Raw genomic sequence first — 26,115 nt, 5'->3', positions numbered from 1 at the left:
GGTACTGTGTGCGGACGGAGAGGATAAATCCCGAAATTACCGAGAGTACTTTACTCATGGTTCATTTTCCAAAAAAGTTCACCTATCAAAAAAAAAGTACCGGTACCGAGACTCGAACCCAAGACCTTCGGCATATTGAACCGTGTCTTTGCCGTATGGGCCACCATGGTTCGGTGACTAAGTGGCGGTCGTTTGTCCATATAAGCCACTCAATGAACGAATGAACACGCGAGAGGACTATACTCTCGCAATATAGCACTTTCCTCACGTTTCTTTTCGTGAGGACTATCCCCTCGTTCTTTAACTTTGGGTGTAGCTTACTAAGTCCGCGCCCTAACACGCACGGCCAACTCGCCGCTGTGAAAACTGGACGATCAAAGCCAATGTACCTCTATGTGCTCCGTACATTGTATACTATATTTACTGCATATACGGTACATAGAGGTACATTGGCTTTGATCGTCCAGTTTTCTCAGCGGCGAGTTGGCCGTGCGGGTTGGGGCGCGGACTTAGTAAGCTAGATATAACTATCGCCGGTTTGATATTTTTTTAGGATTACAGATATTTTTTCCTAGCGTCTACCAGATGTAAATTTACACATTATTAGAGGTAAAATTAAAGTTTTTTTTTCTGACATTTTAGATGTAATTTTACCATGTTTTTTTTTTACTGTGTAGGGGAAAGTGGGGCAAGTGGAACAAGCTAAGGAAATGCTCGTTATAACCCATTAAAAACTTTAATAAATCTGTCGGATTTTTTATCATCATCTTATGCCAGGTCTTGACTGAGACTTTGATTGAACAAGTTTTCAAAAAATCCTGTTTTTTAATGTAAACAATTGATTTTAAAATTTTTGATTTTCCGTACGTTCTACTCAACTAGTGGGGCAAGACGAACAACCCGTTGAGGCAAGAGGAACAATGCATGAAACAAAATGTTAATTTGATAACAATTGAACTGTTATCACTTAGATACATCAGATTAGAATGTATTTGAAACGTTTCTTTCATTTTTAGATTAAAAAATAATATTTTACTAAAAATTTGATCGTTTTTACGGAAAAAATATTACTTAGATGATAAATAGTAAATTTTCATGATATCACTTTATTTTGCATGGACAATTTTTTTAACAATTTTTTATCAGTTTTTAAGTACTTTTATGCATTTATTTCACAGTAAAATATGTTGTTGCAGCAATTCGTAATTGTTTCCAAAAATTCATATAGTACACTTGCCCCACCTTACCATGATTTTGTAAAGGCTCTCAACAAAAATAACCAAAAGTTAAATCATACTTTATAATAGGTGCAAGTCATTGGTAGGGACACTACTGATAAAAAAAAATAGCATTTTGATAAAATGAGCCTTAAAACGAATCCTAAGCCTTATTTTGTACTTTCCAAATATTATAAGAAAATATTTTTTTTGAAAAAAACTTCATTCAATCTTATACCCAGTGGCGTTTACGTCGTTTTGGCGGTTATGTTGTAGTAGAATCAGCTAATTGCATTGCTAGCAACAATTCCTCACACTGGAAATAATCAAAATTGTAAAAATTACTGCCGTACGAGCGATTGTTCCCCTTGCCCCATATGGTCGTCTTGCCCCACCTTCCCCTATATGGATCGTTGGAAGTTTGCTCTCGATTTCTCATTAGTACAGCATCGCCGATATGATGTAATAAGAACTTTGCTCATTAAAATCACAAAACATAATCGGTAGACGCCAACAACTTGGATTCTTTAAATATCAGGCGAAAATCAAAGCATCTAAACACTGATTTTAGCCAGTGAACATGCTTACGAGAATTCGTAGAATTCATCATCAGTATTTTAAAGAAATTCTCAACCTACACAATGAAAGGAATTTCTTCGTACCACCTTCAATCAAAATTTGCCTTCCAACGTTTTTCCCCCCGCAACATTCCCGCGAATTAAATCCACCGCGCAAAAGGATCAGGTATCGCGCGAAACCACTTTAGCCAAGAGCACGGTCGTAATCTCGATTCCAAGAACCAGTTCAACTTGCATCAGCTCGTTTGAACTGTCGCCGTAGCCGCCAACGAAAGAAATTCTACCCTCTCTCTCTCTCTCTCTCTCTCTCTCTCTCTCTCTCTCTCTCTCTCGCTCTAGAACTTCGCGGTGATCAAACACCCGGAGATATGTGTGGGCATTGTCTGGTTTCGCGAGGGGTCCTGGCCCGCGGGGGGACAATAACAGACAGAAAGTGTTCTACAAACCTCCTGGAAACCTGTTTCGGGTTCAACTTGACACACCCTCGCCGCGCGCGAACTTGGAACGATTCCTGGTGGAGATAATTTATCATTTTTTTATAAACTCCCGCAGGGACCAACCCACGACTCTTGTCACGCCGCTAGTCAATCATTTCAGCACCCCCTCGATTACGCCGCTCTCTCTCTCTCTCTCTGTCAGTACACTAGTAATCAATTATATTACCACTCAGAGTTGAAATCGAAACTGGTCACCCAGGAATCTGGTCACGATTTGCATTCAAGTGGCTTATCACACACACGAGATCACATGAATCATTTAGCATATGTGTAACGAGACTAACAAGGCGATGAAAATAAAAGTGATATTTAGCCCCGGTACCGGCTACTGGTTATCGTGTTTGCACCTAGCTCCGTTTAGGGGGGATCGATGTTGTTCTGAATTAATTCGTTTTGAGGGCAAGCAAACAAAACCTTTGCTTCAGCCGAGAATCGATACGTAACCCTTTGATTGAACTTCAAACGTCTTGCCACAGCGTCGCGATCACTTGATGTTCAATTACAAACTGTCACTTTGAAAGTCATGAAAGTGTCAAAGATTTTTTGTCTTCTGTTTGCTTTGCTTACACGATGAAAAACATGTTTTTCTTAAAACTTTTTTTTTGCTTACTAGGCTTTGACAAAAAACCGTTTCCGGCCTCTCGCAAAGCATCCATTCCATTTGATACGTCCAACACGACATACAATATAAATTATGTATGTTTTCCCATTAGCCGGCGAAAATCCCATCCGGAAAAAATCCCCTCTTGTGGGAGTTGTTCAGAGCGAGCCAGATTTTTGGCGACATTCGCCTTGAAATTGAGCAACCAACTCAAATAAACAAGCCCAATCGAGCCTCGGGTGAAATAATACGCCACATGTGCTTGCGCGCCTCGTGGAATCACCCGCCCGACGACGAAGTCAATTTGCGTCACGAGACATCCACCGTCGCGTTATTAGGGACTACAAGGCCGGAGCGTGTACCTCCTATGGAAGATTCCAGCTGGAGATAAGATATCTTCAAACTCGTGTGTGTGTGTATGCGATGACGTGAGGGAAAACTCGTGAACCGTAATATGGCAAGGAAGTGTGTGATTGGTTTTTGGTTCCTGGAAGCGGTGCTGCTCAATGGTCATTTTAAAAGTGGACCATTTCTATGGAATCAAGGAGTCGGTGAAGTAATAGGAAAACTACACCCAAACGGAGGAAAGCCGAGACCTCCGACAAGATTGGCATGTTAACTAATGTCACTTTGATTTGAGATTTCACAAGCTAAGGTGACGGTCGCTATACTCAACATCTGACAAGCGTTTAAGTTGCATCAGCTCGTAATTGTTCTTTCTTTTGCACGTGAACTTTGAGCCCTCAATCGATTTAAAGAACACCCGTATGCAGTTTCTATACCTAACCTTTTGAACAGATCGACTGAACTTTGTATAACGAAAACCGTAAAAACTCCTTGCAATTTTGACACTCTTCATATAAAATGACGTCCCAATCCGATTTGCAGCTTTGGTACAGGTGACCATTGAGTCAAAATAATTAAATTTTTTGGAGGCAATTTGTCAAAAGTGTATGCTCTCCCGTAGTTTATATTTTTGCTTTTCTTACCAAAGAACGGGAAAGGTTTTACTTTAAGGCTGGACGTCATTTTCATGTTCGTAAATACATTTTACGATTCAGCATGAATTTTCATCAAAAAATCGTCAAAAAATCACATTTCATCGATTTTCGACGCTCTATCGATTCACCTCGACAGAACTCGTCTATCTCAAACCCTCGAATTTTGAGAAAATAAATTCCGTGGAGTTTTCGGCACCCCAATTTTCGATTTTAATTGTTCCCAGTGCATTTGAAAGCTGATGTGCCGAACCCGGACCATTTTGAGGTCGATTTAGAAATATCCATCTGTTTTCGGATGTGGCAAGACTTTTCAACGGATTACACTGTTTTCAAATGAAAATATGGTCAATTTTTTCATTTTCATATCTTTTATACATCTCAAAAATTTCATCTTTGGAGCTCTACAACCTCCCAAATTTTCATCAAGATTCATAATTTGGTTCTGGAGTTAGAGCCGTTTGATTAACCTACCATAAGAAAAAAATCCCTAAAAAAGGTAAAAGCCCACCTGGTGACCTTAGCCAACCTTTCCGTTTCTAATTTTATCCGAAATTTCTTTCTACATTCATAGTACAGACCACGAGTGAGCATCTAAAACAAATTTGACATCTATCGGCAGTCCCGATCATTTTTTAGAACGATTTACTTTTTGCCTTTCTTACTAAAGAAAAGTATAGGTTTTACTTTATGGCTGGACATCATTTTCATTTTCGTAACTAGGGTATTTGTCCCTATTTTGGGCCTACTAAGCCGAGCGCACTTTTTATTTGATGTATTCTCAAAGGCTGCTATAGGCGAACTTTTTTGACGTACGGTTCAGCCCCAGCTCGTACAGTACAGCCGCACAAATTCGGTCGACAAACATGCTCAATTATGTGATGTTTTAAACCACAAATCAACATTAGAACGATTGATTTCACTTGCATTACGTGCATAGATAGCTTGGACATGATTTATACCATTCTTTACGAGTTTTAAACATAATAAAACATTTGTTGCGTAGCCAAACAACAAGCCCGTAATATGCAAGAAACACTGTAGCTTGTGAAAAGCGCACACACACTGTCACAATTTGTAGAAGTGTCAAATGACTGAATATAGAGCCATTTTCTCCGAAATGGACGAAGTTATTAATCAGTTATTTTATTGATTTGGTGGCAGTTCAGTGATTGTTTTTGCAGTGGAATTGTGGCACCCACCAATAAAAACATATTGCCGGTGGTTGGAGATTCAAGGGACGGCTCTCATTCGTGTGCTGAGCGATGAAAGCCGGGCGCTGAGTGTCAACAAGCGGTAAGCAAAAGTGGTGAAAATTTTCGCCCTAATGGGCAATTAGCGATTTGCCAAGAAAAAAGTGAAGAGTGCTATTTTTATTTCTTTATTTCTAATTTAGAAGGAAAAAGTAAATTATTCTTGCCCACCAAAATGAAGATAATGACTGCACGTAGTGCGTCCACCCCGGTAATTCCCGGGACAAAATTCCCGGGATTTTTCCAAAACCGGGAATTCCCGAATCCCGGGATTTTTTGTATTTTGTCCCGGGAATTCCCGAAATTGGAAAAAATATAAAAAAAATCTCTGGAAATTTAGGTTTTGTTGTTGAAATAGATGAACAACGATAAAAAAATATATATATTAAGCATAAATCCAGGGTTTTGCCTTTCTCACCTTACTGAGGAAAGGCTATAAAATCACTAGAAAACTGAACTTCTCAATTAGACCTCCTAGACCCACCTTCATGTACACCTATCGACTCAGAATCAAATTCTGAGCAAATGTCTGTGTGTGTGGTGGGATGTTGATCAAAAAATTGTCACTCGATTATCTCAACATTGGCTTAACCGATTTTGTTCGTTTTGGCGTCATTCGATCCGTCTTGGGGTCCCATAAGTCGGTATTAAAAATTATGCAGTTTAGTTAAGTACTTCAAAAGTTATGCTAAAAAAACGATTTTAACAAAAGTCCGGAAGATTGTAAAAAGGGTGGTTTTTGTAAGAAAACCCGGCATGTTATACATTTTTAGACAGGTATTTAAAAGACCTTTCCAACGCGTCCAAGACATTGAAGATCTGACAACCCTATCAAAAGTTATTACCACTTAAGTGTTATTTATGTACTTTTTGGAAGCCGGATCTCAGATATCATGATGAAAACGTTGTCCGGATCTATCATGCGACCTATCGTTGAACAGGTAATCAAAAGACCTTTCCAACGCGTCCAAAACATTGAAAATCTGACAACCCTATCAAAAGTTATAAGCACTTAAGTGATATTTATGCACTTTTGGAGGGCGGTTCTCAGATATTTTGATGAAAACGATGTCCGGATCTATCATGCGACCTGTCGTTGGATAGGTAATCGAAAAACCTTCCAATGCATTCAAAACATAAAAGATCTGCCAACCCTATCAAAAGTTATAAGCACTTAAGTGTTATTTATACATTTTTTGGAGGCCAGATCTCAGGTATTTTGATGAAAACGTTGTCCAAATATATCATGCGACCTATCTTTGGATAGATAATTAATAAGCCTTTCCAACGGGCACAAATTGAATTGCAGATTTGACTACGCTATCATAAGTTGTAAGCACATAAGTGCCCTGAAATAATAATGAGATGAATAATTAGTCAAATTGATAGAACACTTAAAGGTCCGCCCTATTTTGGATAGCATTACCTTTTAAATGTGAGGAAGGCACCAACCACCTAAGGGTGGATCAAGTAATGTTTTTTTAAAAGGTCCTACAATCTTTTATGTTTTCATATGTTTATAGAACCTATCCAAACAAGGTATCAGCATTAATTTGACTTCTGAAGCAAACTTGTAAAACAAAATACCGATCCGTAAATTGCCTAGCGATATAAATATTTTTTTATCAAATTTTATATATTTTTGGAAAGATTATTTATATTTATGATTTTAAATTTTATAAATAATATCTTGTTAAATTATTTTTCATGAAACCTTTTGGCAAATCAAGTCATTGTTTTTGCATAATGTTTTAATTATTTTGATTGATTTCGGTTAAAACAGGAACAGAGCATAACAATTAGTGCACCAATCTCCAAATGAACTGCTCTAAAATCTCCTGTACCTTATTAGGCTGTAGTCCAGATTTTCCCCTAGTTGGCGGCAATGACCTTAAGACAACTTGATTAATATTTTTTTATATACAACATGCATGTCTAAAGTTATCCAAAATTTAACTGTTATAATTTTATTTTTTGTCTTCTTATTTTTTATTTTAGACATTTAAAAGAGGATTTTCTAGTCATGACAAGTAAAAAAATATGTATTTATAAGAGACTTATTTAATTTGAATCACATTGGATAAGACACACGATAAGAAACCAAAGCTCAACAAAGAACAAAAAAAATCTTTCAAGCTATCTAAAAACTGCTATCTTTTTTAGGTTGAAGTGTAGATTACCACTGATGTGTATCAAACCCTATTTGAGTCGTTTCTGTAACGTTGACAGTGCTTTGTAAGTCAACGCCTTAAGCTGTCAGGAAGTAGCAGTTATACCAACGTTAAGAATTGTAAAACTACCTAATAAAAGCGCCCTACGCTAGTGATTCGTTCTCTTTCGTCAACGGACCCTGGACGGGTCGGGTCAACCAAGAAGTCGTCGAAAATACAACCCTGGTAAAGTATTTCTTCAAAGTGTCTTTTATTCCCTCGTATCACATTACAGCAATGGCGACGAGGTGAAAAGGAATACGCGTAGGTATCGATGCGAGTAGAATAATTAGTGCTAATTTGACCATCTAGAAGAAAGTGAGGTATTACAATCGTAGTGGAAGAACAAAACCTCAAACGAACATGTGCTAGGTGGGTCATTGTTTGTTGGTGGAGAAAGTTCGGAGATCTAGCTCGAATCAAACTCAAGGTGTCAGTGAAGTGTCTCGATTGTCAGCCAGTGAACAGGTGGTCAAGGATGGTCCTGGAGAGATCAAGTTTAGTGGAGAAAAATGGTGGCCAGTGGTCCAGAGCGGATTCAGGTAAATTCTAACATGCATGCTGTCGGTTTGTTTTTTGTGGTCGTCGCTTTGATCAGCCGCTATCGAATCTGGTGTCAAGGTCCTTGTCGTAAGAGCCTCAGCCATGTCAGCTGAGTACAGTCTTTCAGAGTTTCCACGTGGTAAGTCGCAGTGTAGAAATTCAGTGATTTGAAGTCGGCAGTCAGCCATTTCGAAGTCTGCAGTCAGTGAAAAGTTCATCAAGCCAGTCTTTGAACTTTTAGTCAGTCAGTCGTTAGTCACGTGTTGATCAACATTCGTAGAAAAATGTTCCCAGAACATGAATTCGGTTAGTTCTTGAAGCTAATTATTGTTGACAGTGTCGAGTCAGCAATAAAGTCAGGCTAATCCTTCGCATTCCATGAAATAAGTCGAAAAGCCGGTGAAAAAAAACGTCGTCAAGTCAAACAAAAGGTCAGGTCAGTTAGAGTTCGTAAGCAGCAGTTTAAGCAAGTATTAAAGCCGCGAGAGTTGATGTGTATCAAACCCTATTTGAGTCGTTGCTGTAACGTTGACAGTGCTTTGTAAGTCAACGCCTTAAGCTGCCAGGAAGTAGCAGTTATACCAACGTTAAGAATTGTAAAAGTACCTTATAAAAGCGCCCTGTGCTAGTGATTCGTTCTCTTTCCTTGGACGAGTCGGGTCAACCAAGAAGTCGTCGGAAATACAACCCTGGTGAAGTATTTCTTCAAAGTGTCTTTTATTCCCTCGTATCACATTACAGCAACCACCAATGAATAGTAGATTTTAATACTGTTTTAAAAATTTCCCGGGATCCCGGGAATTCCCGGGATTTCGAAAATGTTTTTCCCGTTTCCCGGGAAATTCAAAACCCGGGAAAATTGGACCCCCTAACTGCACGTATCATTATCAAGTGGCAGATTCCTGCCAGATTTGGTGAAATGCTCAATTTCGATGAATTAAGTTTAGTAGACCCAAAATAGGGACAAATACCCTATGACGATTCAGCATGAATTTTAATCGGAAAAATCGCTTTAAAAAATCACACTACATCGATTTTCGACGCTTCGTCGCCAAGTCGACAAGTTGTCAAGTTGAGCTTCAAATACTGGCGCGAGAATGCTGGCGCATATATTTTGTGGCTCGAGATATACTCGTTTGAAGTAGCTTGTCATCCGATGTTTCCTACAACATGTAAGATATCGTAGCTTTTCGGTTTCTTTTGCCCTGCCCGTTTTTGCATAACTGTCCAATGTTTATGCAAAAATTCTTGTGTTATAGGACATTTATCCGGCTAAAACCAAATTGTTTTCCATGTGCTCCGGAAATCGCCTAAAAGAAGACTTCATATTTTTTCGTGATTTCGTAAGTTTATTTAACAGAGTATATTGGATGTCAATAGGAGTTTTCTAAGTTTTTCATTGTTTATGTCGTTTTCGAAGTTTTCAATGCTGGCGACGCCAATGGCTATCAGCCTAAGGTACTCGCGGATGATGGGTTTTTGTGCAAGAATCACGATGCTCTATCAATATCTAACTAAGTGTTTGGCTTCTTATCAGTTATCGCAGGTTTTTTTTTCATTTGGGTGTACATCATCACATTTGTTGCAGCCCTTATAATCACGTAGCTTTCGAGTTCAAAACGAGTACACAAAGTTGCGTCATTCCACTGCAATAGTCCACATCACACGATGTAAAGTAAACGCAGATTCCACGAAATACCCCCAACGTCATCGCGCGTGAACAGATGGACTCTTTTTTTTCACGATGGATCGTGCAAAATCCACGCCGGAGAGGAAAAATTGCCATTTGCCGGGCTGGGAAAATCAGCTCAGGGTCACTTGACAATCTCGCTGAGGTTGAAACAGTTTCCGCGAGCAACGGCCATTGGAAAGCGGTACTCTCTCTTTTAACGACCATGGAAAAGTACTACTACGCGCGGTCGTTAATCATTTTCCGGGAGCAGTAAACGTCGATGTGCGGGACGATTATTTTGCACTTTGAAGCAGCAATTTGCTAATTTTGGTTGAGCGCGGGTTAAGAGCTTTTAAATTAGAACACCACACGTCAAGGTTGGGTGCACCCACAATTTAGGTATTTCGACATTCTACTAAAAAAGCTGCAAGTCATTCCGAGTAACTAGATTGCATAACAGGGCCACTTCGGGAGAATCCTGCTATTGTTGGCGCTCTAGTTTCTAACTTAGACAGTACTGTTCAAGTTCGTCGAATTTCCCCTTTTCCAACTGGAAAAGTATGATAACTCAATATTGTTTACGACGCGTCGATTTCCCGTTTGCGGTAAACTTTATAGGCCTCAAAGTGTGCTCTACAAAACCGATGTCATTATAGGAATCGATTCACATAACACATCACTTTGGATTGCGTGACAGCTGAACGTTCCACTTCTTCCTGAGTTTGTTGAGTCTATACAGAACAAATGCCGAACCGGCAAATGTACCCAAACACACAGTTTCAACAAAACAACCATCGGAAAACAATCGCGCGAATGTGTTGACGTGTGTGTTGTGTGCAGCTATTTCATTGGTGTTGGCAAAAAAACGCGACCACAAACCAGTTGAGACATTGACATCCCCCCACTCAGAACCACCTGGGACGAACATCCAACTCATTTTGGTCGTGGTCACAATTTGGTACAAGGTGGCCACGGCCAAAATTCGAACCTGGCTCATTTCGGAAATACAGTTTAAAGCGAAAGTTGACGCTTGACTGCCATAAATCAACCAAAGTAAAACAAAAACTCGCTCGTTTTGCGGAGGATTCGCTGAAATCGGCAGATTGACACACAAAGGAAGAATCACTTCCTTTAACGAGCGAGAGCGAGTGCAGATTGAGAGTCTACCTCGTCCCGCGAAATACCTCGCGAGCAAACGGACTTTTCTCGTTGCTGCTATTATTAGGTTTAATTTGCTAATCAGGGTCTCTCGGCGTGTAACGCAGCACCACACTACTGAGGAGCAATAACCGGCGTGCGAGGATGTCACGAGAGCAGAAAAAAGAACATCACTGTCGTGAAAGCGCGTGTGACCCAAAAGGCAACATGCGCATTTACGCGCAATTACGACGGGCGACAGGTAGAGACACTGTGGTGTAACCCTTGGTGACGCTAGTCTTCTCTGGTGGGTGGTTTTCAACGTGATAAGCCTATAAGCTTAGACGGTTGTTGAAGCCTCGAAATGTTTTTGATCTCGATCAATATCAAGTACAGTCATCCCTCATATTCGGAACAGTTTACAGATCGGCCAATGTTCAAAAAATCATAGAAAATCGATAATTGAACTTAATGATTCGCTTCTACCTTCATTTGAAAGCTTTTCTTGCGATCTTTCGAATGCTGTATTGAACTTGCTGTATTTTTACTTTTAAATCAAGTTTTTGAAGAAAAACTTTGACCCTTGAAATCCATAAATTCGGAACACTTTTTTCTTACGGATGTAAACAAACTTTGGTTCTCTCCAGGAGTACACATTTTTTTACAAAATAATGACTTCACGCACTGAAACCAACGAAACTCAAGCTTAGTTATGTTTTATGAATGGTCTGATAGCTTTTTTGTAAAAAATATCAGTTCAAGTCAGGTGTTCCACAATTGTGGGAGGCACAATAACATTCCACAATCATGGAACAGGCAATTTGGAGGCAGATTTTTTCTGCTCTGGATAAAATAGTCTTGAAATGAGGGTTTTTGTTCAAAAAGTACTACTTTTACTAGTGAAATAGCAAGAGAATGTCCAAATGAAGGTCCTAAAAATAGTAGTGTCGACAGAAAAGCTGCATTTGGCATGTTATTGACAAATTACCACAAAAGTGTTCCGAATTTGTGGGTGTTCCGAATATGTGGGATGACTGTACTGACGAAATAAAGAGGTCATCAGCAAGGGAAGACACTTCGTTCACAGGTTTTCCCACCATAGTGCTGACAAGAAAAACAAAAACAAGTGAAAAATGGAAAACAAAACTTTGACATATCGACTCAGAATCAAATTCTGAGCAAATGGCTCACGGCGTGTTTTCTAGAACAATCATTTCAAGAAAAAATAGTCATCATTACTGTCAAATGTATCTTATAGGAAATTTTCTCAGCTTTCCAATGCTTCTATGGGCGAAATGTTTCATCGCGAAATTTCTGATGATATCTATTTTTTAAGTTATTTGTTCTAAATTCTTGTATTATTTATTGCAAACTTAACTATCCTGGAAACTTGTCAAATGATGTTTTTCATGTGTCATTTACTCTTCAAAATGTACAAAATAAGGCAATTAAAAGAAACAACTTTGGTGAAGGTTGCAAATCGCTAAATATTTTCAAAATTAAGTTTAACTGAGTTTTTGAATATATGAGTTTTATTCAGAAATGAAAATCATTAAACCGTATTAAAATATATGTTTTACAATAATCAAAAGATAATAACATAATTCTTGTGTACGAATATCACGACTTTAGCTTGAATTAAGCTGATAAAACCCATTTTTTGTTGCAAGTTTGAGATTTGTTAGGATATCACTAGATTTTAATGAAAAAAAAATCGTATTTCCTTAACCAAACATTAATCAATTGCATGGATACAAAACATGTTAGATACTCAAAATTGAGCTAAAAATTACTGTGGCGAGCATCAGGAGAAAAACTTTTCATGAGTATGAAATGATTTTTATAATTTTTATTTTGTATGAAATAATCAAGGAATCAGCAATATTATAGAAGTCTTATCTTATCTTTTTAAAACGTTTTAAAAATACTTTGATTTTTTTTAAATAGATTGGAAAGGAAGACTCTGTTTGATTTTTTTGTTTAATAATATTTTATATTTGTTTAAACCAAAAAAAAATGTAGCAGTGTTTTCAACATTCAGAGTTTAAACACACACATTTTACTCCTACATTTAAATGCATTTTCAACAGTAATTTTTTTTTTCTTCATTTCATACACATGAGAATATGACTTTTGAACCTTGCAACAGTAATGGAGTACCCGACGCGATTGGTAGTGAGCAATGTATTTCTTATGGAGCAAACTGTCAAACTACCACTCGAATCGGGTATTCCATTGGCAGTACATTTTCGATTTTAAATCATCTTTTGGATCCATGTTCCCGGTTCATGTATGCTTTAAGAAGTACCGTAAACCGGGGTGACTTTGATAGGATTTCAATTTGTTTTTGGAATATTTTCAAATAGGTAAGGTTTTTCTCAAGATTATTATTTTTAAAACATGTACTGGGGTAGGCCACACAAAGTCCATGCACTATTTCGGAAAGTTTTTTTAATAATGTTTAGAAAAATAGTTACGTTAAAAAATTTCAGTTTTAATTCCGGGGTGACTTTGATAGTCATAGTTTTTCTTGTTAAAATCATAATTAAGATGTTCAAACTTTATTTGTATGCTAAATGTACCATCACTAAAGTAGCTGATATAGTTTTAAGAAAAAAAATCAATGTTTATGTTTAGTTAACTAAGTGTACAAGCTTTTTAGCAAAATACATATAAATTTTAGGTAAAATTGTTAAAAAGTCGGAATTTTGCTTGAAATTTGTTAAAACTTGTTTTGTTTATAAAATTATCGATTTATATTGCATTTTATACTGAATTTCAAGCACGAATCACAGATTTTCACATTTTACATGAAATTTGTTCAACTGAAATTGCCTATAAAGCTGGTGATTTTTTTAAATTGTGTTTCAAAAACAAAATATTATATATTATTTACATTTTTTTTAACCTTCTCCTAGTTAAAAATTGTCCAAAGAATCCGAAAATGCATTCCGTTTTCCGATTAAAAATCATGTTCATTGAGAAAATCATGACACTTTAAGAAGTTTAAAATAATGACTTCCATCAACATTTTCTTAACTATACTTAACTAACTTTTTAAACATGTCAAAATTTTATGAAAAGTTCTTGTTGAGGTACTTCGAACACTTCTCTACCACGGTCAGTATGTTTCTAAACCATTCCTTACGTATTTTAACTGTACTCTTCTTTTTGCGGAAAAATCGCAAACCTATCAAAGTCACCCCGGCTGTGACCGGGGTGACCGTTTTACGGTATCATATTTATTCATAAAAATCCATTAATAAACTTAACAATCTCAAACCTGCAAAAAACGATTTTATCAGCTCAATAAGTGCAGGCACGAGATATTTGTACACAAATATTGTGTTATTATCTTTTAATTCTAGTAAATAATATTTTTAAGAAGGTTTTATGATTTTCATTTTTGAATAAATCCCATTGTTCGGCCAGGGGGCCGACTCAGAAAACTGCGGACGACCCACCGTTTCTTTTCAGGTTCCAGGATCCCATCGATGCAGCAGCGGACAACTCCAGCGGACGGTAAGTAGCAGCGGACCAGACTTCGGGTAAGTAAAAACTTCAAGGTTTCAGGTGCTCCGAGAGAGGCAACTTGCCTTCTCGGAGGTTGGATTAGAAGAGATCGTTTATTTTCACTTTTGCTTACAGGTTAATTATCACAGATTGAATTCGTAACAAATAACAATACTTCCTACGTTGTGTTTGTTTTGTGTGTGGTGACAATGAGTTATTCACCACATTGCTTTGGCGAGGGGTTCTTTGTTTACTTAGATTTAGACCGTGGAACACTAGAGACGTTAGGGTTCCAACACCCATATATTCAAAAACTCGGTTAAACTTAATTTTACAAATGTTTAGCGATTTGCAACAATCTCCAAAGATGTATCTTGCCTTATTTTGCACATTTTGATCAGTAAATGACACATGCAAAACATCATTTGACAAGTTTCCAGAATAGTTATTATAAAGTTTACAATAAATAATAAAGGAATTTAGAACAAAAAACTTAAAAAATAGATATCTCAGAAATTTCCCGATGAAACATTTCGCCCATAGAAGCATTGGAAAGCTGAGACAATTTCCTATAAGACACATTTGACAGTAGCGATGACTTTTTTTCTCCTTAAGGTTGCCCAGAAAACACGCCGAGGGCTGTGTGTGTGGTGGGATGTTGATCAAAAAATTGTCACTCGATTATCTCGACACTGGCTGACCCGATTTTGTCCTTTTTGGCCTCATTCGATCCGTCTTGGGGTCTCAAAAGTTGCTATTACAAATTAGGCAGATTTTGACTAAAGTCCGGAAGATTGTTAAAGAGGTGTTTTTTGTAAGAAAATTCGTCATTTTATACACTTTTAGGAAGGTATACAAAAGACCTTTTCAGATATTTTCGAGTAAAAAATATTGAATATCTGACAACCCTATCAAAACTTATAAACACTTAAGTGTTATTTAAGCAATTTTTGGAGACCGGATCTCGGATATTTAAATGAAAACGTTGTCCGTATCTATTATACGACCTATCGAAAGATAATCAAAAGAACTTTCCAGCGAGTACAAAATATTAAATATTTGACAATCCTATCAAAAGTTATTAACACATAAGTGCCCTCGAAATGTGACAAGTGCAACAACCACTTAAGAATGGATTGAGTAACGTTTTTCTTTACTGTCGAATATGCCTATCAACGATTACTTCGAAAGAAAAAATCAAATCATATCAGTAACAACACTTCAAAAGGGCGAAACCTACAATCCTGCCGTTTCGGGAAAATCAACATTCAAAATTTTGCAATTTCGATCATTTCCTATTTCCACAAAATAGCATGAAAACCATCAATTTTGTCAAAACGTAATAGAAAATAGCAATAATTTCATAATAGAGAGCAATTTGAAATTGATTAAAGTGTTTTTGCTATTAAAAATTGAGAAAAAGAAATTACGCCCTTTTGATTCGGAGGATTGTGTTTCTAAATATACGTCGGAACTTGCAGAAAACACTACATTCACCCCTCGTGATTAGGTGAAAACACAAGGGCGGAAACTCAATTTGGTTTGTTTTGATTGATGTTGTTGATTAGCCCTTTTGTGTTTTGCTTGTAAAACTACGTATTTTCGGAATTTTGAGATGTTGGAGGGTGTTTTAGAATCAGATTTGTTCGCTTTACATGATTTTGACGAAAACTCAGTTTGTTTACATCTGAGGGTTTCACTCTTTTGAAAAGTTGTTACTGATATTTTAGTTGAATTTTATTTATTATTATATACAAAATCAAACAAAAACAAACAAAACTATGTTTCAAATACGTTTTGAACAAAAAAAGAATCATCAAGTTTCTCAAGTGATAGAAATTGTGCATCTCAGCATCAAATTCTCCAGCCTTAAAAATGCTGAAAATTTGTTTTGTTTCAGAGGAAAGTAACAAATACTACATCGTAAACCCTCGTTGCACTGAAATGAGAGCAGCTCCATCAATCTAGTGTTAATTGTATACAATATTGATCGGTTAGGATATAAGGGGCTCACTTCCCGAGAAGATATAGGCAGTGAGCACAAAGTCGAAGAAGGAAACCAGTTTGTTATCAGCACTGTTAGCCATAGCTCTATATGGCTCTGTAAAGCAGACTGCTTTACGACAGCTTGGACAACCAGATTATCCTTCAACTCACATTCCTTAACTAAAATTGTTTAATCCTGATCTACACCTTCCTCTAAGAACAAAAATCGCCAGTTCCTATTATACATGGACGTTTTCACAGAGTATTGTTGTTGTCACACATGGCGTAGGACTAACACTCCTAACCTTTTGTGGAGTGGCCCCATTAGGGGAGGCGCCGGTACTGACTAATACAGTAACGGACGTTTCCAGTTAGGGGGTGATCAGCTGACCATGTAAATTACAGAGTAGCAGCTCTTTATCGTTTGCACTTATTTCTTAGGAGTCAGTCGATTTAGGGATATCTCGTGATGACTTTAAAATCCTAATGCCACTTGATCCATTTAAAGCTTTATTACTAATATCTGCACTTTCAACTCCGAATGATTCACAAGAACATAAACAAATCCCTAAACTCTTCAAGTCCCACAAAACAAAACCATCACGCCAAGGGATTACCCTCCCGAACTTCGTGCGTTTCCATCGCTCGTGATTTCGCTCGGCAACGAAACTCTCGCGCCAAGTCGACAATGAGCGAAGGAATCCCTCCCCACGACAACGACCGAACGGTTTGAAATCACGGTCAGGGCAACAGCGCCGTCGCCGCCGGGGTTCCTCTGGCAGGCTGACGGCCTTCCGTGCTTGAGAGTTTTTCACATTTCTTCCGGTGTTTTTTTCTCCTGCACACACTCACATCCGCGCCCCTGGGTAGGTGGAAATGGATTGCCGAAGGGGGGAGAAGTAGAGGTTTGTCCTTCCAGGGCAGTACAATGAGAGAAGGCCGTTGGCCATAGCAGCAGCAGCAACAGCTGGATTGGATCAGCTCTTTGGTGGAAAATGGGGAAAATCTTCAAGCTCGGATTAATGGCCTCTCTCTCGCTGGTGGAGGCCACGGAATTACTCGTTCCGGATCGTGGGTTTAGTGAACGAATGAGGCGAGAGCACTTGAAAAGTATTACAGAGCTATATGGTTGAGTATGGTTTTGGTTTCGCTAGGTTCTGCCAACTAATTAAAAGTGTAATTTACGATCCAAAATTTCACGGTCCACCAAACTTGGCTAAACACTTACATTGTTGTTTCCCGAATCTCTCTGGAAGGTGACTCAACTCCAATATTAGTTCTCCAGCCGGTACTGTACTGTTACGCGCAGTAACAATCACAAATCACGATGCCTCTTATCTTGCTCCGGAATCTCCCCGAAACCGAGTTCAGGCTGTTTACAACAATAAAAATAACGGTCGACGGCGAAAAACAGACGGCAAGTTTCGCGTTTCGCAATGGAGTTGTGCGAATCCGATAAAAAATGGCAACAACAAACAAAAAAAACTATCACAGTTGGCAACAATTCTAAAACAAATCGATGATGCTATCACAAAACTGTCGGACACCGGCGACGACGACCTTTGCAAGGTACAAACTTTTGACGACCAAGGCCTTAAACACACTGCTCAGGCCAAAAAAAGCGCTGAGCGTTTCTAGTGCGCGCGCGACTTCGTCAATCAACTTGATACAACTGAATTTTTCGAGCAGCATATTTTGCAATTTATTTCAGATCCGCGGCCGGCGCCCTGGTGTTGGTGAGTCGAGCAGTTGCCGCACCACCGTCCAATATACACAACCCGTCGTCGTCGTCGTCGTAGAGCAAAAGCCGGCAAATCTCATGCACTGCCAACACCATATGAGCAGTTAGTGCGTGTGGACGACGGTGGTGGTGTCTGTGAGCCCCGGTCACACTGTTGGGTGTCTATGTGGAAGGCAGAGCCAGAGCCAACTCACGCCGACATCTACTACTACTCGAGCCATGCGGTGTAATGGGATCGAAGAATACACACCATATCGCAGTATCTTGCACGTGTGGGGATCCCTATCTCGGGCCGGCGCGCATAAACTTAGCGCGGCTTATTATTTCTATCACCAACAATACCATCCGTAGCTACTGTCTGTGCGGTCTCACTGTTGTTGATACTGATGAGTTGCCTGTTGGAGCGCGAGCGTTGGAATCTCTTGAAGCAGGTGAAATGGTGTTGTGAAATTCGTGAAATGTTTTCTTATCTGATAGTCCAAAATTGAACGATGATTAAATTGCGGGGTTGGACTTGTTTATTGAGAGACTGATATTGAGAAAAATGAACAAGCACATCGTCTCATGTTTACCTGATAGCATGCGTCAGGTATGTTTTATTCGCAGGTTTCAAGAGGTTTAAACTTGCCCAACATTCGAAAAATTGATTCTTATGTAAAATCGTCTAGGGAACACGATCAAAAATCAAACCATCCACTTTCACGACCCCCGGGTCTTTTGTGGTCTCTATTGCAAGTTTCTGCTCGAACCTAGGAGTCCGAATGGGGAGAGCACCCAGACCTATTTTTACTCCAAGGAACCTTCTACTCCAAGGTTCGAACTGACGACCTTTGGATTGCGAGTCGACCACCGCCAGCGATTCCACCGGAGCAGGCTTGGTTTAGTGTGTTGTTTGTACTTATAGCGTAGAGATGACTCCAAATCGGGATTCTTACATGAAAAAGTCGATTTCAAATTTGACCTTTTTTTGTATACAGTTGAGACGAAATGACCCATATGTAGATATTTCGGTTGATCCCGGAAGGATCTCTAGAACATTTCAAGATATATATATATATATTTTTTTTTGAAAAGGTCCTTTTAGCTATTAAGCAATTCCATGTCAAATAGGGAATCGGTTGTACCCGACCCTCTCCGATTTCAATAAAATTTTGTAGACATGTTATCCTACGCTTATATAAGCCAGTTTTGTGTATATGGAGCCAGTTTCAGTCGATAATGACATTTGAGAAGGGCGTAAGTGTTTTCAATATTTTTGTATTTCGTATTTTAAATATTGCTGTATCTCGAAGCCGTTGCATCGTATCAAAAAGTGGTCAAAGACAAACTTGTAGGAAATTGTAACGTCAAAACACTCCACTTTTATGAGATTTTTTGATTTTTAAGTTTAAAAGTCAAATTTGAAGGTGAGCCCACGATTTTTTTCGTTCAAATTTTTTGTGAAAATAGCCTAAGATTTTACAAAAAGACTCACGAAAAAGGCAGGATGGAGCAACACCCTTTTTCAAAAAACCGAATACAAGAGTCGATTCTCCAGACAACTTTACATAAAAGTCTCGATATTGACCATTGTCCTAAGTCCAATCCTTGTGAAGTTACAGCGGTTTTAAAAATAAAAATGTTGAAAAAATAGGTTTTTAATGGTTTTTGGCAATTTTTATATGACAGACTTGATTTTTCAGTCTCGAAAATATGTTTGCCGGAAAGCTCGTCCAATTTCCCATAAGTTTGTTTTTGACCACATTTCAATTGGATATATGGGCTTACAGATATGTTACAAAGTTTCATTGAAATCGGAGAGGGTCGAGATAAAACTACCTAAAAATTCCTGTTTAGGGCTGGAATTGCTCTATTGTGTTTTGCATGTTTAAAGACCTTTTTTTTTAAAAAAAAACTCCAAAATTTTAAATAAGGTAGATCCACAATAGATACATTTAATATAGTTAGAGGGGGCGAAGAGGCTTTCTAACTTATTTGTTCTTTTTTTTTCCTTGAAAATCAAATTTAGGGCGTCCTAATTTTCCGGATTTTATAATTCCTGGGAAACGGGAAAAATATGTTTTTTAATCCCTAGAAATCTCGGGCTATCGAGATATTTTTGAAATGGTCAGTCTGAAAATTGTAAATTTTGGGTACTTTGTTGTGCATCAGATTTTTAATCAACTTCATTTATTTATATCACAAGAAAAGCTTAGAAATGGCTTTTATAATGCCTGCAAAAAAACAGTAGAGATTGGAACAGAAACAATGAAAATGACACTAAGACAATGTTAAATTTTGTGTGAATCAAGAATTTTGTGTTTTATAATACAAATATTTTTCACATTATCTTTTATCTCCATTTAGGTCACTACCATTGACTGTAGTCTTGATTTCAACTCTACACTACAGTCTACACTCGAGACTACAGTCTATATAGAGACAGTAGACTTTGTTGTACTAAATTGTGTTATGCTGTTCTTTGCACACCATTTTGCAAGAAAGATCGCCCGATTAGCTCCAGATTCAACTATCTAATAAACTCGAAGAAAGTTCTCCGATCGGGCCGATCAATTTTCGGAAAAAACACATTTAAAAAAAAACTCCACACCATTTCAATCAAATTTAGCTGTCTTAGACGCAAATGAACAGAGATTTGTTGATGGTAAAAGTGACTTTAAAAAACAAAACACTTGAATAACTTACTTTCTCAACCAATTAATTAGATTTTGGTTGATTAATAAATCGTAATTTTGAATCAGTTCAGTTAAATCACAAAAATATTTTTATTTATATCAATTAAGCTGTTTATTTCTTACCTTAAAATGGTATAATGTTTTACAAATGTCGATTTTACGCTAACATAAATCAATTTTTAAAATTTCAAACCAACTCTTGAGGATATAATGTCAATATCACCCCAAGTTTCAGCGCCCTCTAGGGTAATTTTGATGTTTGATCTCCTATCGGATTCCTCGCAAAATTTCACATAAAATATCAAAAATTTGGAGATGTCGGTCTGTACGTTACCGAGATGATTTTTGCCTTCCTCACGTTACTGAGGAAAGGCTATAAAATCACTCGAAAAATGATCTTCTCAATTAGACCTCCTAGACCCACCTTCATGTATACCTATCGACTCAGAATCAAATTCTGAGCAAATGTCTGTGTGTGTGGTGGGATGTTGATCAAAAAATTGTTTGATCAAAGCGATTGTTTGAGATTTCAAAAAAGTGTCCACGTGGTTTATGGATGAAATGTACATTAATAATACATAATAACATTTCTAATACAACTACTGGCCAGCTTAAGGTTACACAGCAGCCGAGGAAGTTGTAGTCTTCTTATTCCAAAAATGTTGAACTTTCGGACCCAAATCTGACATAATTTGATTCAAAAAATTGAAAATTTGTGTTGTGAATCTTTATGGCAATAGTAGCTTAGGGGATGTATCAAAAAATATATCGATAGTTCTTGTAGTTTTGAAGATACCAAAATGTCTGTAACAAAAATCTAGGTGCAAAAGCTCTTGTTGGCGTGCACCGTTAAATGCTTTTCATCTTTGTTCTGAATTAATTTGTGGATTTCAGTCAAAATTTGGTTTGGCTTGGTTTTCTTGGCTAGGTTTTACTGTCAATCAAGAATTTCGAGAAAAATTCCTTTTCATGTTTGTGTATTGCTTTACAAATCTGTTGAGACCACCTGTCCTTGTACTCAATTGACGACCAATTGCACGAAAAACTCGTGACTAATTGCTTACTCAAAGCCCAATTATTCCGTGCAGATGCACTTGTTTACTTCCACAATCACCCTAGAGAGAGAGAGAGAGTGAGCGCGCTATTGCGATCAGTACAGTTCAAAGTGCAACGATGTGAAACCATTCGCAATTCGTCCGATTGCATCGCGCCACACCAGAGTGACACGTGACTAATTAGGCCGATTTGATGGAAGTATACCTCGGAAGAAGGGCGGTAGGTGGCGCTGGTGACCAGAGTGTTTGTGGCTGCCCAACGAACCGGGAAACTAAATGATTATAAATTCATCTCTAATCATTGCTAATTGAATTCTGGGCAGAGCTGGACACACAGGAAGGACCTGAACTTGTAGCCGGGCGTGGACTACGATGTGTGAATTGTGAATGAGTTTTGCTCCGGAAGGGAGAGAGATTTCAATTCAATTGATACGTCGTGTGTCATGATAGCATATTGATGCGATGTTTGTGACATTGAGAATTTTCCAGGGGGTGAAACAATCATTATCTGTTGGACAAGTGATGTGTAAATAGTAGTGATTCAGAGCGAATAATTTATTGAGATGACTTTTATTCAGACTTTCCTTTTGACGGGTGCGACAACGGTTTGCTATGATACCGGTTTTTCTATGCGCACCATTTCTCGTCACGAAAAAAACCCGACACAGCTCGGTAGCTTGATCGGTGCACCGAAACCAAAGTTTGGTGTGACGGCGGTGTGGATCGGGTACACAAAACTGACTTGGTTTCTGCGCCTACCACACGGGAGAAGTTTAGAACTCTTGATGCCTAGCAAGCCAGCTGAAATCAACACTTCTTAATGGTGTGGTTGTCAAAGGCACTGCATTAGTATTTTAAAGGTTCTTGGTTCGAATCTCGACAGTTTTTATTTATTTTTTTTTTTTTTGAATGTTTTTATTTATTCAGAACAATTCTTTAGGAATAGAATTTCGTAGTGTCATGAAATATAAACTCTTACTTCTAGTGCATATAATCCTGAAATAGGCATTTTCTGCCTGCATAATACAGAACGTTTTCTCTATTCCACTACAAAAATCCATTCAATTTTTTTTTTCCCTGGGACTAGAGCGTCGCAGGTTCGAAGAAGTTTTTTTAATGTATGTAATCACTAATTTTGATAATAAAAATTTAAAAAATAACCTCAAAAATATTTATGTCAGGATTGAACCAGGAACCTCGTGATTAAAAGACGGAGATCACAACCGCCAGGCCACCCCGAAGATGTGAATGATGGCTAACAAACCTCAATCAAAACAATGTCGCCTCCGGTTTACTTGGATCAACCATTCTGTTGAGTTGCTTCTTGGTATACAGTTGGGTGCACCGGTGGTGTACCAAGGTGCTTTCGGTACAGTTGCTATGGTGTGACAATAAACAGCTCGGTTTGGTTTCTAGAGTGACACGAAAACCGCACCACGGCGCACCCGATCTTGGTGTTCAGTGAAGTCTGCTTTTATTCATTCAGAAATCCGCTTAACCGGTCAACGTTTGACCAGGAATTGAATTCGTAGCCGCTCATGCAGGTCAACATTGCTAACAATCCTTTCAAATCACCGACTAATGGTTATGGTGAAGCAGAGAATCATTTCGATTTGTTGCTATGGCCGAAACGAGTTCCATAAAAACACGTGTTCGAGTGTGATCGGGTTAAACAAAAAAAAACGAAAATAAAATAAGAAAACAGGCAAAAAACAACACTAGGGTTGCTCTCTTATCTGAATCGAACAAAATAACAAGCATGTCATCTGACAGCCAACGTTTTGCACTCGTTTTGATAACCAAATAGAGTAAAGTGAAACGAGGAGCACCCCGAGGATAGCCAATGGAAACGCCGCAACCGCCGCCGCTAAAGAGTTTCACAACCAATCAATGGATTGCGAGGATACGATTCGTGAAAAGTGCCGTCATCACTGTCGGACTTTCAATTCTGTTGAATCAATTTATTCCCAATCAACGTATTTAGCGCACTTATCGGTTGAGTTAAAGAACCTATAAAATGGAAACAATATGATGCAAAAGAACTGAAATAACAATGTGTAAAGAAGGATAACAATACTTTGGACTAGGATCCAAATAGGATTCTCAAGTAGAACAGTTCGCCTCCTTAACACATCTTTAGATGAACTCCATCATGTTTAATATATTTCGTACTTGACAATCATAAGTACAATTTAACCATTTCCAAAAAAATTAAGGTCAATTCAATCTTTAATTTACTCTGCATGTTAGGCTATGAACATAGCATTTTAAAGTTGACTTGATCTTTAAATTCTGATCATCAGCGGCGCCCGCCATCTCAAAAAGCAGATCTGTACAGAATGTACAGTATGTAAAAAAAGTATTTACACCCCTTGAGCACTATGCACATTTTGTGATGAAACATGTAAAAAAATTAAAGTTTGACAGGAACCTAGTACTACGTTTTGTTCAGAAACTCATGCCAAACATTTTGCTACAAACAGCTCATGAAAAGATGATTTCTATAAAAAGTTATATAACAAATACTATTACGAAAATAAAGAGGTGCAAAAAGTTTGTACACCTTCGAAAAATTAACATAAATAATGTTATTTGTTGACAAATCACCATAAATCCAGTCTCCCAACTTCAAATAGGCATCCTTGACTGATTAAAAATAATTTGGATTGAATATAAAGTTTACTAACTACTTAGTATAAAAGTTTATATAACTCTGAAATTCTATATAAAACTTATCTAAACTTAATTTGCAAACTTTTAATTCAACTAAATGTCAATATATTACCATAGAATTGCAAAATAAACATTTTGGAGTGGGTATAACACCGTTTTGGGGGTATTTGTATCGATAGAATAGATTTTTCGTTGGAATTTCGTACCAACCCGGAATTACGTCGACGAAAAATCCGCCGGCATCCGAACCGGTCCACAATTCTTGAGTCAACCTATGTAGCATCGGAAAGGGCATAAAATTTCCGATCTTTTGATACCCATACATCTAGGTTTTCTATAAAACCCACGATTTTAAATACCTGGGCAAAAAGTAAGTTTGATCCACGAGAACAAAAATTACGAAATTCCATACATTTTTGGCAGATTGCTCAAACAAAACCATAACAACGTTTTTACCTAGGTATTTAAAATCGTGGGTTTTATAGAAAACCTAGATGTATGGGTATCAAAAGATCGGAAATTTTATGCCCTTTCCGATGCCACATAGGTTGACTTAAGAATTGTGGACCGGTTCGGATGCCGGCGGATTTTCCGACGACGTAATTCCGGGTTGGTACGAAATTCCAACGAAAAATCTATTCTATCGATACAAATACCCCCAAAACGGTGTAATACCCACTCCAAAATGTTTATTTAGCAATTCTATGGTAATATATTGACATTTAGTTGAATTAAAAGTTTGCAAAATTAAGTTTAGATAAGTTTTATATAGAATTTCCAGAGTTATATAAACTTTGATACTAAGTAGTTAGTAAACTTTATATTCAATCCAAATTTTTTTTTTAATCAGTCAAGGATGCCTATTTGAAGTTGGGAGACTGGATTTATGGTGATTTGTCAACAAATAACATTATTTATGTTAATTTTTCGAAAGGTGTACAAACTTTTTTTGCACCTTTTTTAGTTTCGTAATAGTATTTGTTATATAACTTTTTATAGAAATCATCTTTTCATGAGCTTTTTGTAGCAAAATGTCTGGCATGAGTTTCTGAACAAAACGTAGTACTAGGTTTCTGTCAACTTTAAATTGTTTAGATGTTTCATCACAATATGTGCATAGTGCCCAAGGGGTGTAAATACTTTTTTTACATACTGTATAGGCTAGGCTAAAAAAAATGATTTTGATGCAAAAGATAACTATCTCTCAGCGAACATAAATGAAACTTGAATCCGATTAAAGTTTCAATAATAAGCAAAAAACATAACCTCCCTCACCACGAAAGCGACGCGCTCGAATTAATCAAAACCTAACACAGACCACCGAAAATTTCTTGGAAAAAGGTTGGCACCTGGTAAACGAGAAACAAACTTCCAAAACTGAGCGCAAATTCGCGTTGGCGGTTCCTGGAAGCACCACCAGGAGATTCCTCGTAAATTGAGCAACGCGACAGTCACCCGGATTCTGCACGTGACAACGCTCTTCGGAATCTGAAGTAAACTAATGGAGGTTCGTTAGGGAAGAGCCACCTATTATGGGATCGGATCACTAAAATTCGCTACAAACGCTTAAAAAAATTACAACACACAAAAAATTAAGAGAATGTGAAAGTTTTCTATCGCCACAAAAACATCAGGCAAACCTGTTTCAAATGTCCTGAATTGCAACAATAAATCTGTGTTTCTTCGCTTCTTTGTGACCGAGCAGGCTGCACATTTGAGTTTGCAACTCAGTGAAACCATTTTGAACCTGGGGTGGCCCTCCGGGA

At 37.8% G+C, this 26,115-nt stretch overlaps 1 protein-coding gene across 2 annotated transcripts in view; it reads right to left on the bottom strand.

The window, feature by feature from the left end:
* The window catches only part of LOC6033816 (sodium-dependent phosphate transporter 2), a 108,212-nt gene that overhangs the window by 38,551 nt on the left and 43,546 nt on the right, over positions 1 to 26,115 (bottom strand). Inside the window, exon 1 of one of the 2 annotated variants that reach the window (XM_038262507.1) lies at positions 17,434 to 17,887. The exons of the other annotated variant lie outside the window; for it this stretch is intronic. The gene's annotated coding sequence lies outside the window, so the exon portion shown is untranslated. Of the gene's footprint in view, positions 1 to 17,433; positions 17,888 to 26,115 lie in introns of those variants that run through there. 2 annotated transcript variants of the gene reach the window in all.

The sequence above is a fragment of the Culex quinquefasciatus genome, chromosome 3 (assembly GCF_015732765.1).
Source record: "Culex quinquefasciatus strain JHB chromosome 3, VPISU_Cqui_1.0_pri_paternal, whole genome shotgun sequence".
NCBI lineage: Eukaryota > Metazoa > Arthropoda > Insecta > Diptera > Culicidae > Culex > Culex quinquefasciatus.
Note: the sequence above shows the minus strand (reverse complement) of the source record. Positions and strands in the feature narration are given on the sequence as shown.